This window comes from Myotis daubentonii, chromosome 18, assembly GCF_963259705.1.
Source record: "Myotis daubentonii chromosome 18, mMyoDau2.1, whole genome shotgun sequence".
In the NCBI taxonomy this organism is placed as follows: domain Eukaryota; kingdom Metazoa; phylum Chordata; class Mammalia; order Chiroptera; family Vespertilionidae; genus Myotis; species Myotis daubentonii.
The window spans coordinates 5,236,806-5,257,044 of record NC_081857.1 but is presented as its reverse complement, the minus strand read 5'-3'; the positions used below and the strand labels follow the sequence as shown (position 1 = coordinate 5,257,044).

The 20,239-nt window shown below is 47.4% G+C and overlaps 1 protein-coding gene across 2 annotated transcripts in view; it reads right to left on the bottom strand.

Moving 5' to 3' along the window:
• The window catches only part of LOC132220879 (uncharacterized), an 81,977-nt gene extending 63,540 nt beyond the window's left edge, over positions 1–18,437 (bottom strand). The window contains exon 1 of one of the 2 annotated variants that reach the window (XM_059674534.1): positions 18,128–18,437. The gene's annotated coding sequence lies outside the window, so the exon portion shown is untranslated. The remainder of the gene's footprint in view (positions 1–18,127) is intronic. The other variant, XM_059674533.1, reaches the window with a different exon arrangement.
• Between the last annotated feature and the right edge of the window lie 1,802 nt (positions 18,438–20,239).

Here is a 20,239-nt window from a genome sequence, read left to right as displayed (position 1 = left end):
TGAACCTGAGCCTGGGCATGTGCTCTGATGGGGACTGAACTGGGACCTTTCGGTGCACAGGACAACGCCCAACCAACTGAGCCCCACCGGCCAGGGCCAGAATGTTCTTTTTCTTTTCTTTTTTTTTTAAAAATATTTTTATTGATTTCAGAGAGGAAGGGAGAGGGAGAGAGAGAGAAACGCCAATGATGAGAATCATTGATCGGCTGCCTCCTGCATGCCCCACACTGGGGATGGAGCTCAGAAACTGGGCATGCGCCCTGACCAGGAATTGAACCGTGACCTCCTGGTTCATAGGTTGACCTCCTGGTTCATAGGTTGACACTCAACCACTGAGCCATGCCAGCCAGGCAAGAATCTTCTTTTTCAAATAATTTTTGCCTGTTTCTAAGAGAGGTGACGGGAAGGGAGGGCTGTGAGTGCTATGCTTAGCAATGAGTGTGGCAGCTGCTCTCCTGCCCGAGGTTCTCCGGGGGAAGGAGGAAGAGAGTACATGTCTATTATGACACATGGCTTCTTGAGGTCAGAGTGCTGTCATGTAGCTCAGGAAAATGAGGAAAAAACACCATCTCTGGAAATCACAATGGCACAGCCACTGTAGAGAAGGAACATGAACACTGGGGTACAGACCCCAGTTCTGCTTCTAACAGGTAGTCCTGGGCAAGCCACTTCACTTGCCTGGGCTCAGTGTGCCTACCTGTAAAATGGGACAACACTATCCGACATGTGGACATTTTGCCCAAGTTAGAGGGGATGGCATGTAAAGCCCTGGTGTTCTCACGAACAACATGGGGATATGGGGCAAGACAGAAGAACTGGGGGATGGGTAAGCGAACAACTAAAAGATTCCCCATGACCTCCCAAAGGGCTCTGTCTTTGGCCCTGTCCTGCTTAATTTGTTTGCTTTAGTTTAAGCTATTTTTTTAAATCTCATCCTGTGGATGTTACAAAATTGGAAGAGGTGACCATCAAACGGGGAGAAAAAAGCCTAAAGCAGAAAATCCTCAAAATGTAGATTCTAACAAAATGAATTTTAAACTCCAGGTTGCCTACATAGCAGCATGTGTTAAAAAATAAAATCAAAAAGAAGGGAGAGAGAAGAGTGGAGAAAGAGAAGAAGCAGGAAAGAAGGAGTTGGGAAACTCCGACGTACTCGTAAGTTGTACCAAGATAAGTATGGCGCCTACGGCAAGAGAGGGGATAGATGTCAGTCATCTACGGAGCAAAACACCAGTTCCGGATGCCTCTCTTTCCAAGGGACACAGACAAACCGAAGCGCATTCAGGAGAGTGGCCAGAGAGAGATTTCTCCCATGTCCTACAAGGAACTTGGGATTTCAGCTTGGAGGAGAGAAGTCAGAGGGACCCTACGAGTTGTTTACAAATATGGGAAGGGCCGCGTGGTGTTAAGACAGTGAGACCAACTCTACACACGGAGCTGGGAGCTGCCCGGCGGCCTGGTGCTGCTCTGGCCGGCCGGCGACTCCGTGACTCCTCGGGGGAGTTGTCATCAGGTTCGGGCGCCAGAGGCTGGACTGGAGACCTCGGGGCTCCCTCCACCCTCAGTCGCCCAGACCTGCCACTGACCGCGGTGTCACTGCCAGTGCCTCCCGCCCACCCCGCCCCTCGGAAAGGTCCTGCCGGATAAGTCCAAAGGTACATGCTTTCAGCAGCATACAATGTTTTTATGACTTACTTTTGTAAATCTCTGAGTCCCGGGCAAGCACTGATTTCAGTCAGGGGCATGGTATGATGGAAAGGGCGGTGGATTTGGAGACAGACTAATGTGGGTCGAACTCCAGCTCTGACACGTCCCTACTTCACTTGAAGCAAATGACGATTTCTCGGCGCCTCACCGTATGCACCTGGCAATGGTAATACTTCATTTGAGGGCTGTTGGACGGCTTCAATGAGATGCCATAGCTCCTTGATTCCAAGATGTATATTTGCCACATTGTAACAGCTCTGAAACCCAGGTGAATTTCACAGCGATGCTGTGCCATAGTTTAGCTGGAAGTGGGTGTTTTTCCTTTCATAGTGGCGCATAAAGCAATGTAGGTCTTACAAAAATCAACGGCAACTTATATTCAGAGGAATACACTAACATATACTAAACACTTAGCACAATAGGCGCACACAATGAATGCTCAAGACAATGTTAATTTCATTCTTCCCTTTCTAGACAATGGCTTCATAACCCCTTGAGGACAGGGAGATCCTCAAGAATTATTAATTAGATTCTCAACATGAAAAATTAATGAGGTTTACACCAGATCCTATGGAGGATTCATTGTATTCTATACACACACACACACACACACACACACACACACACACACACTACATGTATGTGTATACTATAGATAGATAGATAATCCCTTCTCATCCCTTTCCTGTGGCCATGTACGATTTCTGTAACTGCCCACCTCTGCACGCTCAGTATATTTAGTCCAAACATTTATTGAGCAGCAGGGCGAATGGTTTTAGCTGCATCTTAGGAAAGGATATCCCTGCCACCACCAACACTACTCCCACCTCCCAAACAATCACTCATCATGGAATATCTTTGTCAAGTTTAATATCCTTTAGATAAGACTTCTTTCCTCTCCTGGTGCTCAATTCACAATGCTTTACTTTGTCACAAGAAGCATATAATCAGCGCAGCGCTGCAAGGACGTGGTCAGTGCGGGAGATCTTCCCTTGACCTGGCTGGCCGGAACGTGCTCATCACGGAGGCTGTCTGCAGTCAGACTCTGGTGGTAAGTGTGGACTCCTTTCTCGTGCAAGATCACATCTAACCCTTTATAAAGCTGTATCAAGTGTGTCGTCTCACTGCTATTTTGTGTTAGTGAGTTACCCAGGTTAATGACACGAAATGCCCTTCTTTATGGCGGCCTGACATTTAATCATTGCATGGTTACAGGTATATGTATATACAGTATATCTTATCTTACAGCAATACCAGGAATTCCTTTGCTAGCTCTTTCTCTCTTTCCCTAATCCAGCTCTCCTGGCCCGGGGAGGGTCGCTAAGAGCCCGGGCCGGAAGATGTGCAGGGGCAAGCCTGGTTGTGTTTTGCTAGCACCAGCAGTTAGCTCACTGGGCAGTGTTTATTGGGGGCCCATTATGTACCTATCACTGTGTTGAGTCCCAGGACTAACTAGAAAGAGAAAAGCTAGACCTTTGAGGCATTTATCTTCTGGGCCAGACACGGGACAGAGTGATTTGGAGCAGGGCCTCTCCTGAGTGACCGACACTTACTGACGAACCTGTGGTCTCCATCCCTCTGTGAGCCGCTCAGTGAAGACACAGCCCACGCACCTGTGACCACAGCGGGCAGCAGCTCTGCCAGGACCCGCCCTCTGCTGCTCCCACCGGGGTCTGCGCAGAAGTCGGCGTGTTTGTCCCCAAACCTACTCATGCTAGCTCTCCCTAGCATCATCATTACACAATTCAATTAAACGACTTACAATCATGAAATATGAGTGCTAGTGAGACAGCGGCATCTACAAGATCTAGGTTGCATGTTTGGAAAGGGCACATTCACGGTGAGTTGGTAAAAGACGTGCTGTCCACCGGGGCACGGGCGAGCCACTGCACATCGTTAAACCTGGAACACGCGGCTGCGCACAAGATGCCTCACGGTCACAAACCCAAGTCACTCTGAAAAGCCACTCAGGGGTGTGGCTTCTCCAGTCAATAGGACAGAGTGCTAATGGAGGCCCTACACTCACAGGACAAGGCCTTGGCTCCATATCAACAACTTGAGGGGTGTTTTAAGTTGAAATACAGGATTAAGGAAGGATTCTATCATGTTGTATGATTCCTGCTTTAACTGCCTTGTTCAGCTAAATCACCGACTATTAATTGAATGGGGCATAAGAGTTTCTACTGTTGCCAACATAAGAATGTGTTCAGAGCTACAATACAGGTGCTACGGCCAACAAAACGACTTCTTCCAGGGCAAGAGAGGGCTTCGGACAGGCACCCTGGCGAGCTGTATGCCAGAGAGACCAGGAGTTCCTGGGGAAATGAGGGAAGGCCAGTCACTCCCGGGGGAGGGATCAGAATGGTCACATAAGGCAGTTCTCGGGACTTCAGAAATAAAGATAGCATAGGCATACCTCTTTACTTGGCCATTACTGCGTGCTCTTAAGTAAACTGTCCGTATCTCAGTGTCTGAGCCTGTACGATGAGGAGACTTTGTGTGCGCCTCAAAGGCCTGGGGTAAAAATGACAAGAGATGACCTTTCAACAGTCGCGCATCAATAAAAGCATGTGCCCAGTTATCTTACGGCTTCCGGGAGCGAGGGGATGGGCACGCTGCAGATGATTCTGGGGATACAGGACGTGTGGCACCTCTTCTAAGCATCTCCTGCCTCTTCAGCAGGAGAAGATCCAGGAGAAGGGAAGGCCTGGTGTAAGCCCTCGGGGCTGGGCGCCATGTCTACTCTTGAGCCAGTGGGAGGCAGGCTCGGAACAGCCAGCTCTCCGTATCACACATCACAGCTCACCAACTACTTCCAATGGAGCTCGGTTAGTTCTCCCAACAAACCCGTAAAATAAGTCTTACTACAACCTCCACGGTACCGATGAGGGAACTGGGTCTCGTAGAAGATGAGCGTAGCATTCAAGGTTGTACACGTGATCATTAGAGAACAACACATGATAATGCCAGATGAGGTCTAGAGTTCTGGTCACCTTATGCCAAATTCTGTGTACTTTCCAGTGCCCCAGGGGCCATTTGGTTCACAAACCAAGCTGTGGTGCCTGGCATTTGTTCATCCGTTAAAAGTTTTCCTAGAACAAGGTGCTTCAACTGATAGCTACAATGAGGGCTGGAGAATATCAGAGATTTCAATTATCCTGCTAATCTTCTCCCTCCACTACCAAGGATAATCAGGAGCCAGCGCTAGCAGTTTTCTGAAACTTTCATTAATTTTAAATAAATTCACACAATATAATTCCCTTGATCCAAATTAAAACTTCCTTGTCGTTTCAGTTTCAGGCAAACCCTCACATGCGTTGGAGACCGTCTGCTGATTCCCTCTAGGTGTTTTGTGTTCTACTTTGTCTTATTTGAAATGAAAGGACCCAACACCGGATTCTGATTTTAAGGTGAAGTCATAACATCAGTGTATATCATTAAAATGTTTAATTGTAATTACAGAAATAGTCAATGCCAACTTATGCGCACTGTATTATTTTCTGCATTATTCTTTATCCCGTTCTCAGAGTTAATGCAGCCCATTATCCCTCATTCATTCTCTGCCGCTGCACAGAGCAGATGTCCCCATTGAGCAATCCACAATGGATTCAAGATCTTTTTCCTGAGCACTTACAAGTGGAGTAATTCAGAGCCCATCCGTGAGCATGAGCTGTTTTGACGGTTCCTTCCAGTGTATATCAGCCTCCACTTGTCTACATAAAATTTCAAGAAATCATATTAGAGATGGAAAAGGACAGTTCATTTATCAAGCCTGCCCACTCTGCCCGTAAAAGCATGCAAAGGAAGAAATTCCACCAGTTCATGCTATTTTAATGATGCTTATTAATAACTAGAGGCCCAGTGCATGAATTCGTGCACAGGCGGGGTCCCTAGGCCTGGCTGGCGATCAGGGCCAATCAGGTCCTGGCCAATCGGGGCCTGCTGGCCGGGGGGAGAGACGAGGCACTGGAGGTTGGCCACTAGCCTTGAAAAGGGAGCTGGCCCTCAGCCCCCCTTGGTCCGCCACCACCCACTCCCGGTTCTCCATCCCAGCCCAGGGCCAAAGGCCCCAGCAAGGTCGGGAGAGGAGGTCACCAGGCCAGGTGCGGAAAGAACGGATGCCAAAGGCCAACACCGCCGGCCAGCCCGGAAGGCAGAGGTTGGCTGTGGGAGTGCACTGACCACTGGGGACAGCTCCTGCGTTTTGTGTCTGCCCCCTGGTGGTCAGTCTGTGTCATAGTGACTGGTCGACCAGTCATTCTGGTCATTCAGTCCTAAGGGTCTCTTAGGCTTTTATATATAAAGAAACTTACAATTGCTGCTTATTTTATGTGGTTCCATCCTAAAGTCAGTTAAGATGTGTGTGTGTGTGTTTTTTGTAAAGCAATGTTTCTTTTCCAATAGGGAACGGGGGCTCAGACAGCAATGTCACCAGACCCAACACCAGTAGGATGAAAGCACAGCATTCGATTCAGGTCAATAAATGTCTCCGAGCACCAGCCACTTGGAAGGCAGGAACCCTGCTGGGTGGACATTGTTAAACCTGGAAAACTCGACTGAGACGGGTGAGGAGAGCCTGCCCTGCCCTCCTGTTATCACCTCGCAAGGTATTTGTGATCGTGAACACATATAGCGATTAGATTATTCCAGAAAAGTACAAGATGGCATGCGACAAGGAAACATTTGTTTTCTTTGAAATAAAAGGGCCCAGTGCCAAATTCTGATTTTTAAAGTGAAGTTATAACATTAATGTGTGTCACTAAAATATTTTCTTGTAATTACAGAAATAGCCAATGCCAAACGAGGGCGCTGGATCTAGGAACTCAGAGACTTTGTGAGGAAAGGGACATTGGAGCCAGGCCTTGAAAGATGAGCATAAAGTCCAATGACAGAGACTGGGAAAAGGGGATTTGAGCAAAGATCCAAATCACGCAAAACCAGGTCTTAGCCAGGTCTCCACCTTCCACGGAGCTGAACACGTACATTCTCAGTGCAAGCGGATGAAGTCCACGTGCAGATGTCTTTAAACAGGGAAACCCTGGCTACCAGAAATAACAATCAGAATACACAGACTACCAGTCATGAACATGCTTATGGAGACGGGACAGAATGTTTTAAATTAGGACGGTCTCAAAAGATTCAGACATCCTGGTATTGGTAATGTCCCAGCTACACAGTACAATCTCCACCCAAAGTGTAGATGGATAAATGACCCACCGCCCAGCATCTTAGCACTGCTTAATACCACACAGCGCAGCTCAGAACTGATCCTTTGTACAATTCGGCCACCTGAGGGGTTCGAAGGCCCTTGTTGAATTGCCAGACAACCACAGATTCATCCCTGACTACGCTGTACAGAACAGAGGATTCTATTTTCTTATTCCTGCAATAGAAATACGTATAAGTGCAGACCAGGAAAATGCCCATATATGCTTATGATTCTATCCTCCCTCACTGCCTACCCCCATTAATCTCTCCCCACCCCCACCTTCCCTCTGAGATTCGACAGTCTGTTCCATGTCTCTGGATCTATTTTGCTCATCAGTTTATTTTGCTCATTAGATTCCACATATGAGTGAGATCATGTGATACTTGTCTTTCTCTGACTGACTTATTTCACTTAGCATAATGCTCTCCAGATCCCTCCATGCTGTCTCAAAGGGTAAGAGATCCTTCTTTTTTACAGCTGCATAGTATTCCCTGGTGTAAATGTACCACAGCTTTAATTTCAGAGAAGAAGTGAGAGGAGGCGAGAGATAGAAACGTCAATGATGAGAGAGAATCATTGATTGGCTGTCTCCTGCATGCCCCCTACTGGGGATAGAGCCTGCAACCTGGGCATGTGCTCTGACCAGGAATCAAACTGTGACCTCCTAGTTCATAGGTTGATGCTCAACCACTGAGCCACGCTGGCTGGGCTGTACCACAGCTTTTTTACCCTCTCACTTACTGAAGGGCACTTGGGCTGTTTCCAGATCTTATTCATAGCAGTGCGATTTATATTCTTATGATTAATAAGAGTAGGTATTTCTCCATTTTAGCCAAAGAATCTAATCTTTGAAAGCACCATTATCTGCCAATAAATTACCACAGTAGTTAGCGACTTCATACCACCTTTTATAAAACCATTGGTGAAGAAAAAGGCTTCTAGTGCTTCCATATTCATCCCCTCAAAGACCATTGCAAACGCCGTTTCCTGCGTGAAGCCTTCCCCGTCCTTTCCGCCCCCATTCCTTTTACCGCCAACTTATTCTCTTTCTGGACTTTACCGCTGTTTCTTGACCCACCGTTTTATGCTTTCTAATTAGTTGTGTGAGCACCTATCTCCCCCCACCAGAATAAAAGCCTCTTCCAGATAAGAAATCAGCCTTACTCATCCTGCATTCCCACAATGCCAAGCTCACTTTTCATGGCCGGACACACAATAGACATTCGACGAATGTTTATCAAATCATTTCATCAGGTCTGAGAGACCTTAGTTTGATGTACTTTAATTTTTTTAAAAATTTTCCTTTGTCCTTGCCCTGGTCTGTGTGATCAGTACCCAGATTCAGGTGCACCACAAGCCTTCGTTCGAGCAGCACCGTCTCTGGTGGGACCTGCACAAGTCCTGCTGTGAACAGACCCGAGCCTTGACTCGGTCACACTGGCCTTCCTCAGACACGGCTCTGGAACACTCTGGAGTCAGAACTGACCTAAGTTCCGATGGACTGGTACGCAAGCTCTGTGGTCACTTACGCGTTGTAGGACTTTTGGGCAAGTTAAACTCTCCAGTCCTCAGTTTCCTCAACTGAGATGAGGCCACTCAGAGCACCTGTCTTGGGCTAAATAATACAACGCATGAAAGGGTTTATCTCAGTGCTTTGCACATAGCAAATACGAATTAAATATTGTTATTGTATCCTGCTCATAAAATAGAAATAATAATGTAAGTCCTTCAGGGTTGTTATAAGGAATAAATGATGTAACAAGCAAAATGTTCCCCAGCACATCGTTTAAAGTCTCCTTCACTCCTATGTGCCAGGATAATGGCTACAATCGACTGAGCACCTATTACATCCAGGTAACAGGTAGCAGTCGCTTTAATATGGCATGCCATCTAATTTAATTCTTATAATAGCTATTGAAATAATCATTATTATCCCTATTTTATAAATGAGTAAATTGAGTTTCAGACAGAATAAATACCCAGACCAAGGTCACACCAATAGTTGGTGACAGATTATTCCAGAAACTAAAGGTAAGAGGGATTGAGGAAAGAGGAAAGCAGAGGAAGAGGGGATAAGCAGAAACTCCTCGAGAAGCTCAGTATTCCCATTTATCCTCGCCCCCATCCTTAATTCCAGGATTGTGTTTCCTTTTTAGTCCCTGCGATCCATGTCACTACACTCTCACTGACACTATTCACCGACTCTTGCTTTTTAAAAATGTCTGAAATGATATCCCTCATCTAAGAACTAACTCTAATACACTTCGCTCTCCCAATTTCTTTCCTGGTTATAACTTTGCTATGTGTGCCCATGGTCTTATCTCAGCAATACTAATCCTCATCCATGGAACATTTTAATTTTTAATCTGTTATCCTTACTTTCTTAGACTTCCATAATAGACTTCCATCAGCTATGTCAAACGCATTTGTTGCCAGCTGCATAGAAGGGAAGATGGTCCTTCCATAGTTCCTACTGAAGGTAATCCAGTTTTATACCAAGTTTTATACCCTACCCCCCTCCCTTTGCCACAGCGAAGATGATGAGAGGTGTGTTTCTGACCCTTGGGCAATGCCAACCACAGGCTGGTTAGGGACCTAAAAGATAGGGCAATGAAAAGATGAGTTGGATTGATTAGGTTCTTTCTTGGGAATCTGAGTTAGGGAATTCTGAGAGAATGAAGCAATTACCAGGATGAAGTATGAACGACAGAATGTAAGGAAGGAAGCCATGGTGGAGAGGGTACCGTTCTGGATATGGGGGTCTTAGCAAGTAGGAAAGCAGCACTTGGGTAGAAGCCACAGCTGTGCGGCTGAGAGAGCTTGTTCCGAGTAAAGCTAGACGACCACGCAGCAGGAAGCACACTCACCGCGAGAGAACGAGGTTGTCCCTAGAGCTGCCTTCGTATCGGAAATATTTCCAACCTGATTTCAGGTTCCCTCGGTGGCGTTCTCACAATCAGTGCTGCTTTTCTAGAGGAAACTATAGTGGGTCAGTTCCTTGCGACCAGAGGGCCCTTTTCTAGAAGGTTCAGCATGTAAAACCTTTGGTAGAAGAGGAAGTTAAGTTGCATTGCCCGTCTTTGCTCAGATGAGTCAGAGCTGCAGATTCCCGGACGCAGTAGTTTATCTGACTCTGCCGACTGCCCAGCCGTCCTCAAAGGTGTCTCCATCCCCCGGTTCCCGGGAGAGAAGAAACTTCTCTTCAGCTGCTACCTAAATGTCAAGACGAGCTTCACCAACTCATGTATCATCTGTGATTCTTTGACATAAAAAATAAACTCTTAGGTAGGGAACCACAAGGTCTAAGAATGGAAAACATGACTAAAAACTTTAGGGTAGAAAAGTTGGACATAAGAAAAGCGAGGCTTCAGGGATATACAAAATACTTAGTGATGAACGTGTACTTTATCCTGAGACGATTGTTGCCTTAACCACCCCAGGATGTCACAGGTTCTATTCAGTAATTCACCAATCCAGGCATCCTTACAACAAGTATGCCTTTGGCCCACATTCAAAAAGTTCCTTGTCTATAGATGCTTAGCAATTTCCCCCCTCAAACATATACTAACTACAAAAGCACCAAAGGTAATAGAAAATCCAGTATATCTAGTATTAGACCCCAAAAAAGCTACCTAAGGTTCACACGTTTCTGTTCTGGCTTTGCTTCTGTCAGCTGCTATTACTGTTAGTTTTGAGTTTATATATTTGTTCTTCAAGAAAAAGAGTGAGTGGCAGGCCGGTGTTGCTCAGTAGTTGGGCATCGACCTACAAGCCAGGAGGTCATGGTTTGATTCCTGGTCAAGGCACATGCCCGGGTTGTGGGCTTGATCCCCGGTGTGGGGCATGCAGGAGGTAGCCGATCAATGGTTCTCTCTCATCATTGATGTTTCTATCTCTCTTTCTCTCTCTCTCCTTCCTCTCTGAAATCAATAAAAATATATTTTTAAAAAAAGAAAGAAAAAGAGTGATTATATTTTTTATGGAAATTACTAAAGCTCTCCAAAGTTCTAGATTAGAGGCATTTTGAATCTTTAAGTGAACAGCTCTTAAGCCCTGGCTGGAGGGACTCAGTTGGTTGGGTGTCATCCAGTGTGCCGATAGGCTGCTGGTTCTATTCTAGGTCAGGGCGCATGCGGGGGTTGCAGGCTCCATCCCCGTGGGGGGCATGCAGGAGGCAGCCATCTATGTTCCACTCTCACATCGATGTTTCGCTCTCTCTCCCACTCCCTTCCTCTCTCTCTAAAAATCAATTAAAAAGTACTTTTAATAATTAGATCACTAAAAATTAGATTGGTAATAATAATATATAGAATATGCTTTTCTTTCCCTTTATAGTTTAGCATTATCAATAACCAAACATGTCACATATTTCTACAGAGTATATTCTTACATTCTAAAAAGTTTGCTGATATACCACTTCCCAAACCTATTTCCCATCTTTACAGTTAATAACTTATGTATTACTTCTTAGGATTGTTATGAAGTAAGATATTCAACGTTAGGAATTTTAAGCAACCAAGAATAAAGGAACAAAATAAGTCAAAAAAATATTATACATGGCCTTCAAATTCTCTTCTCCATTTAAAAAATAATTATATCTTATATACACTTTATTTTTTTAATTTTTTCAGATAGAAATAAGAACAATTCAAAGAGTCACTGATTTACTAATTGTCAAAGCAGCCTTGAGCTGGCCTCCCTTGCCATAATAGATTCTTAAACATGGTTAAAGAACTTATTCTGAGGATCTAAATATTGCACTAAGAGCTACCACATGAAATTTTAAAAATACATAGCTTTTTAAAGGTTTGGCCAATCACAGAAAACATGATTAATGAAAGCATCCTTCATTTTCTACCCTTTCTGTCCCACTCGTGGCCACAATTCCAAAGCAGCTTATTACTTACATCCTAAAGGTATATGTAATGGATCTATCATCATATCACCAAGTCTTCACCAATATTCTTCAGGAGTGGCATATCATAAAGACTGTCAAAAGCCCTGTCATCCCCAAAAGCATAGTGTTAAACACACAGCATATATCAACACTACAGTTGCTTAAACTGGTCCCTTGCAGCCGCAAAAGAATACTAGTATGTAAGCGTCATACACAAGAACAGCAAGGTTTCCATGAAAAATCGGTGAGATGGTGAAGCTAAGAGCTGTACCCAGTGCCCATCCACTTTAAGTTCATATTATTACACAGGAAGACATGCATTCACAACAGCCTATTCTTTTGAAAATGGTTTTCAGTCTCCTTGCACGTGAGCCTGCATGCTGACTGGCAAATTTTCTAAAAATCCATAAATTAAAATCTCACTTTTTCCTATGGCACTTTTCACTTCTAAGTATCAACATAGTTTGGATGTATAAGAATGAATCCCATATATCCACAAAACTCACAATATTTGCAGTTTGGTAACCATGGTTCTTTAATTGGGTCTTGTATAAGGTGATCAAAAGGCCAGATGCATGGAAGATCCTATTCATAGAATCAGAAAATACTGAGTAACAGTCGGTGGGAAACTTAGAGAGGATTTAGTTCAAGCCCTTCATTCTGAAAGAGTCCAGAAAAGTAGAATGGGAAGTCTGGGTCAGAGACTGGCAAACCCAAACCAGAAACGGGTCCAATGGGCTTTGTAAAAAAGATAATTATTTAATTAGAATTGGGGCCCAGACCACGTGGCTCAGTGGTTGAACGTCAACCTAGGAACCAGGAGGTCACATTTCAATTTCCGGTCAAGGGCACATGCCCAGGTTGCTGGCTAGATCTCTAGTGGAAGGGGGGTGGGGTGGGGGGGGATGCGGGAGGCAGCTGATCAATGATTCTCTCTCATCACTGATTCTCTCTCTCTCCCTCTCCCTTTCTCTTTTTCTAAAGTAAATAAATAGCATGTCCTTGGATGAGGATTAAAATTAAATAAATTTTAAAAAATAAAATCTTACTGAAATTTATAAAAATCTTACTGAATCTATCTCTCTCTCTCCCTTCCTCTCTAGAAATCAATAAAAATATATCTTAAAAAATTAGAATTGGGGAAATGTCTCTTTTTTTAATCAACATGCTAAATCTAAGTCTTTAAATAAAGGGGCAAAACTAAGGCAATTATTTGAATGCCATGTCAACACAATACCTTTCACCTGACTCTCATGGTGATTGTCTCACTTCTCTGCCTCTCATGGGCGGAGATTTGGCCTAACGGGAAATGTAATCAGCTAGCCATCTCACCTCTTATTTTCTTGTGAGTCATGTAACCTTATTCAAATAGAACCTAAGAACAGTCATGTTCCTTCATTCACAGGGCTATTATAAAAGAGGACTAAGCAGATATCCCTTTAAAGTGCAATGACATGTCCAGGCTTAAAAGAAATAGAGAACATTTCCATTTTACATCTTATGTTTATGTCTCTTGGAGGGGAAAAAAAAACAACAACACAAAATTCCCTTCAATAGAACTACATGCAGGCCCGGCCAGGTGGCTCTGTTGGTTAGAGCATCCTCCTGATACACCAAGGTTGTGGGTTTGATCCCTAGTCAGGGCACATACCAGCATCAACCAATGAAAGCAGAAATAAACGGAGCGACAAATCAATCTCTCTCTCTCAAACCAATAAATAAAAATAAAAACGAAACGCCAATGCAGTGTTTGGAACCAAGGGAGTTGGGGCTGCCTTGCACATGGTGTTGATTTTACCTTCAGCAGGACTAGCAGCTCTAGACTTTCCTTTATACACAGTTCCACACATCACCCCTTTTTAAATGTCATCACAGTCTTCATTCGTATTCACCCAGGGCTAAGGGTGACCTGGATGGCTGCTGTCTGGCTCCCCGGTCACGTTCCATCTTCCCCAAGCGGGTTCTTGTTTTATTCACGCTGTAACTCCCCACTCAGATGACTCCACTCTTTGGATTACTTTTCCAAGGAGCCTCAGATTCCTCCCCCACAGGCAGCTCCCCATGAGTAACACTTTGGGGGGCAGGTGGTGGAAGTGATCAAAGACTTGCAAATGCAGTCAACGCCATAGAGGGCAGTGGCCACAGGTGCCATATGCAGATGGTGAAGTTGATGCTACTGCTAAGAGTGGGCAGACTTCACTTCCTAAGACGCTGGGTGGGTGCACAGAAATTACTTTTATCTTGCTCATCACAGTCTTTTTAAAAATCCTCACCCCAGAATATGTTTTTATTGATTTTAGAGAGAGAGCAAGGGGAGAGGGAGAAAAAATAAAACATGGAGCTCAGCCTGTGTAGCCCAGTGGTTGAACGTTGGCCCATGAACCTGGAGGTTACTGTTTTGATTCCCGGACAGGGCCCAGGCCCAGGTTGTGGGCTCGATCCCTAGTAGACGGGGTGCAAGAGGCAACTGATCAGTGTTTCTCTCGTCTCTCGGCCTGGGATCGAACCCTCAACCTTTTTGGTGTATGGGATGATGTTTCAACCAACTGAGCCACCTGGCTAGGGCTCATCACAAGACTTAATCACACACCCTGTGTGGGATCCCAAAGTGTATGCACCAAACCCATGATTTCTGTGTGGGTGGGCACGTCAGTCTTCCTTTTAAACTGCTATATTAATCTTTTTTAAAAAAGATGGATTGATAACAATGAATACAGCACTTCTGAGTACTAGAGAAAGACAATGTTGAAAAGGGTGATACAAGCATTAACCCAAATCTGCCTCCAAAGAAGTGACTGGCATTTCAACCCTACATTATCTCCAGACCACAACTGGGGGTTTGGGGGAGGGCAGGAGGGGAAGGTATTCCTATCTTTTATCTCATGAAACCAGTAAGATTTTATTTTTTAAAATTTATTTAATTTTAATCCTCATCCAAGGACATGCTATTTATTTACTTTAGAAAAAGAGAAAGGGAAAGGGAGAGAGAGGGAACCATCAATGCAAGAATGAAACATTGTTTGGTTGCCTCGCACATATGCCCGGACAGAGAATGGAACCCTCAACCAGGGTTTGTGCCCTGACAGGGAATCGAACCTGAGACCTTTTCATGTACAAAGGATGCTCCAACCAACTGAGCCACACAGGCCAGGGTGAAACCAGTAAGATTTTAAAAACTCAGCCAAAAGGTCACCCATTAAAGAGGTTTTAAAATTTTTCCCCCTGATATACATCCTTGTTAGGAGAAATGGGAAAGCCATTTCATGACTCTATTGTCTTTGGAATTCCAAGATGGCAGTGATAATGGTGGTTTCCTGCAGGTGAGCCTTTAGTTTCAACTAAGAACCATGGGCTGAGTGCGGAGACCCCACTGGCCAGGCGCCCCTCCAATGCACATCAGGGTTTAACAGCACAGAGGTTGTCACATGAGTTACCCAGTTACCCTGTATAACAGGCCGGCTCACAGGCTGTGTGAAGTTCTTTACCGGTGAGTGTAAAGGGTTAGCAGATATTATTTGTGTCTCTGTTGCACTGTGTAGAGAGAGGGGGGTCTGGGGAGAAGGAGAGGGAGCTTTGTAGTGTCTTTGGAAATGCTGGACTGTGTGAGTGGAAGTTGGCTAGGGCAAGAACTCAGCCACAGAGGGAAAAGACAGTTAGCTTATGTTACAAACTTTAGGTCAATTATTTATACAGCTTCATGCCTGCATGATAATACCTGCATGCTGTTCCATGTATGGCATCAATATTATTACCGTTTGTTTAACTATGTGGTTAATATTGATTATAACACCAAGACAGCAACAAAGGCACATGGGCCTTGCTCTTTCCTACATCCTCAGTGCCCAGCAAGGTGCCTGCTGCATAGTAAGTGCCCCTAAAATAGGAGCTGAGCCCTAGCCAGCTTTGGTTCAGTGGATAGAACGCTGGCCTGTGGACCAAAGGGTCCCAGGTTCGATTCTGGTCAAGGGCACGTACCTTGGTTGCAGGCCCCTCCCCGGCCCAGGCCCAGGTCGGGGGCGTGCAGGAAGCAACCAATCGATGTGTTTCTCTCACATGGATGATTCACTCTGTTTTTCCCTCCCTCTTAAACTCTAAAAAAATCAACGAAAAAATACCCTCGGTTGATTATTAAAATTAAATACAATATGAGTTGAATAAACAAATGAGTATAGGAATTAGTTCATGAGAATGCATGTACACTTGCCATGTTTGTGTCACGTGCCACGCGCAGGGCTGAGTGGGCTGCTGGGATCCAGCACAGCAAACAGAACTCCAAAAGGTGTCTAGCTTGGGCGCCCGAGCGCTCGGTGTGCAAAATCAAACGTAGGGGCCGGCGGGGCCGGGGCCGGGGTGCTGCCATCGGACCTCAGGGCACTCTGAACCCCGGGTGGGCAGCTTCACTGAGCCCCCTCAGATCATCGCGCATCTTTCTTGGGCTCCAGTGTCTTCACTGAAACTCGATGAGTAACCTTTCTCTCCCCTCGCAGTTCTGAAATTCTAACATGTTTGGAAGATCCCTAGATCCTAACATCTTGCCAGAGACAAACCAAGTAGAAAACAATTAAGTTTTAAAACATGAAGTTCAATTCTATTCCAAATGAAACGTTCTATGCAGGCGGGGGCGGGAGAGTAGCTTCACGCCAGATCCAGGCCAATGGATATCGCGCTGCATCCTTTCCCACAGCCAGGAGCCAGGAGCCAGGAGCGGGGTTCCTGGGCCTCGACGCCAAGAACATCAATGTTTCCAACCAGGGCCGCCTCCTAGCTTCCGTCTCCAGCGATCACAGGGAGTCCGTCTGATTTCAGCTGGAATGGAGGAGGCATGGCCTCCAGACTTCTGCAGAATTTTTGGACAAGTAGCAGAGTCACGGAAAACCCAGAATCAGATAAGAAAGGGACATTCCCCCCGAGAATTCAAAAAGGGCCTTGAGGCAATCACTGTATGAGAGCAGGAGAAAGGAAAGCCACAATTCCAGAAAACAAGCAGACATTTTTTTCTTTAAAGATGACTCCCAGGCACTGATTTTAGCCCTCTCCTCCGACCTCTCTAGATGCCACTCTAAAAAGCAAAAGGTTTTATCCACAAAACCACCCGTGAGCCAACAGCCTTTGCATTCTTACCCTCATACACACAGTAAGATATTTACTCTCTGATCAACAGCAATTGTAAGGACCCCTCATTTAATCTGTAAAAGCCACAGTCAAAATCTTTAAGCCCAAAGTGCAGTTTACAGATGTGCCTCATGCCCCGGCCTGGCCCGGAACACAAGGTCTGGAATAAACTACTGGAACGGGAGGCACATTTTCTCACCAAGCATCTCACATTGACCTTCTTTTAAAAAATCTGCACAAGTGAGGAGGACCGGGAAAACCCAAGCCCTCCCACCCCATTCTCTGAACAAATCGGCCAATAAATCTACTGGGAAGGCACAAGAGGGAAGGACAGAAGCCAACAGGTGGAAAGGCTTTTTGTTCCTTACAGATGCCCCGACACTTGATCTGGGTCCCGATCTGTTGGACTCAGGGTGTCCCTAATGACGGTTTCATGATCAGGATGGTGATGATCAGGAATGACGAGAACCCTTCGACCGGTGATGCCAGCGTTTCAGACAGAATGGTCTGTCCCCTCCCGCCGCATCCCAGGGATGCGGACAGCGTCCCCGGTCAGCTCTCCGGGCTTTACAGATGGGGAAACCGAGGCACGGAGCACCCCTCAGTGTAGAGCACCCAGCCGCAGAGCCATCCCCGAGCCTGGAAAAGTTTCTGGCTTGTCTGGGGCAGAGTTCTGTTGCTCTCCCTTCCTGCCGGCTCTGCCCCAGAGTCTGGGCGCGGGATGCGGGTTGGGGACCTCCCCTTCGCAGCGAGCTCTCCCCGGCAGTGCGTGGGACCTCCATGCACACGCACACGCACACGCACCCACGGCACCCGGGCACCCGGGCACACAAAGCTCCCGCATCCTCCGCCGGCAGCGGGCAGAGCCGGACGGCCGCGCTCAGCCCGGGGACGCGCAGCTCCGGGCGCGCAGGGCCTCCCCGGGCTCGGCTGGGGCGGCTCTGAACCGGGCTCTGCCCTCCTCTCCTCTTTCCCCCCCTCACGCCCTCCTCCCACCCCCTCCATCCACCCCTTCCCCCCCACCCACCCCGAGGCACAGATCGTGTTGCTGGGGTTCCCGAGAAGAGGGGCCACCCCCAGCCCGAGCGCCCGCGGGAGCTCGCGGCGCAGGACCGCGCTCGGCGCAGCGCAGGAATGAGACCCCGCTCGGCGGACCCGCGGCCGCCGGGAGGGGACCGGGCGGGGATCGGCGGGGCGCTTACCTTGCTCACGAGGAGAAATCCTGGAGAATCATTTCAGGGGCCGAGGGGGAAAGTGAATGAAGACAAAAAGAGACCCTTTTCCTGCAATCCCTGGCCTCCCGGTAGCAAGACACCAGGACAACATCAAAGCAACTTAGGGGGAACACTTGAGGGGCCTATTGTCTGCTCCGCTCGGATCTGTTTGCCGCCCGCCTCCCCTCTCGCGGCCGCCACACTTGGTACGGCCCAGGCATTCATGCCAAGTAGCTTTCACACATGGAAGCTTGTCTCAAGCAATTGCTGACAAGCCACAAACAAGACATTCTCCCTCCCTCCCTCCCCGGCGCCCCCTCCTCGGCGCCCCTCCACCTTCTCCTCCCCCTCCCCCTCCTCCCCTCCCCCCTTCTTCTGAATGCAAACCCAAACTCTCCAGTGACAGGCCGGCTGGCAGCTCGGCCGAGCTGCGCACGCACCCCTACCCCCCCCCCCCCCCCCAGCTCAGCTAGCGGCTGCTGAGCCGGAGGAGTTGGGAGCCGGGGAAGCCGAAGCCGAGTGGGGGGCAGGGAGACTGAGCAGAGGGAGAGGGAGAGCCGAGAGCCACCTCCTGGGGCCGGGTAAGATGGCAGGAGAGAGGTGAGCTCTTTGGAGAGAAGGCAGTGGCCGCACACGTGTGTTCACACACACACACACACGCACACACACACGCACACACACGCACACACACGCACTGGGAGGCATGCTGAGCTCCATGAGGAGCAGAACATGAGTCCACAAAGGAGAAAGCCATGCCTCATCCGCGTGAGACGGGGCGAGTGGGGGATGAGGGCGCGGGGGGACCAGCCCTGCATGTCCAGGTGGGTTTCTCCATCACAGCGAGGGAAACTGTCCCCCAGGACCCAGCCCTCCTCCCGGCATGACCGAGCCTGGACCCGAGCTGCTGGTTAAAATGCATCTACCAGAGGTGTAAACGTGCGAGGAAACTTAACCGTGGGTTCCACTTGCACCCAGGATATTGTGTAAGTGGATCTTTAACATTAAAAACAACCACCACCACCCCGCCCCCCGCCCGCCCCAGAAACCCTAGAGAGCAGCCGCGAGGAGAGTAGTAACAAGTAGTGTGAACTCGGAGAGCTGGGAAGCGTGATGCGAAGTTACTGATTGCCAGGCTGCTGGAATGTGTGCAGGGTGGGCATGGCGAGGGGAGGGGGAAGGGCGAGGCGCTGCGAGCTGTCTTCTAGGAATGGGGGGGCGGGGTGATGAGGTAGAATAATGAGTGTGGCAAGAAGTAAGCAGGAATTTGATTGGTGTGCAGGGAGGAGGGAGGTGGGGGTGTAACAGAGAAAGAGAAAAAACCCAAACACTGCATTAAAAAGGAAGAAGAAAAATGGAAACCGAGAGAAGGAAGCATGCGGAGTGGGTGGGATGGCAAAGGCAGGCAGAAAACGTGAGCACAAGGGAGCACAAAGGGTGCGCACATATGATGAGGCATGAAATCTGGAGGCCGCCTGACACCAAGAGGACCGACAGGCTGGTTGTGTGACGCTCATCATGTTAGCATGTTGTGGAGTCACAGAGCTGCCCTGCGAGGTCGCCTCTGCCCGGGCCAGATGGCCACCCCGCCAGGAGCAGGGCCTGGATGGGGCGCAGCAGCTGACGGAGCTAAACCTCGTCTGTAGTTTCGCATGAAAGTGGCTGGTAATCCATTTCTCCGAATCCTCCGCTACAAAATGCAAATGATGTGAGCACCCATTACTCACTCCTGGGAAGGGTGCAGTAGGAATACGTGTGACTTTTTATATTTAATACCAACTAAATGGCTTGCCACCACCCAAAGCTCACCACATCCAAGACACATCCTTGTCCCTGCTGCCTTTTCTCCTTCCTGTGGCTTCTCCATCGTGGCAGATCCCTAGAGCTGTCTGTCACCACCATCCCCCATCATGATGATGGTGGTGGTGAGAATCATAATAACAGTTATTTTTTAAAAAATGTATGTATTTTCATTACTGATTTCAAAGAGGAAGGGAGAGGGAGAGAGAGCTAGAAACATCAATGATGAGAGAGAATCACTGATCGGCTGCCTCCTGCATGCCCCACAGTGGGGATCAAGCCCCCAATCCGGATATCGAACTG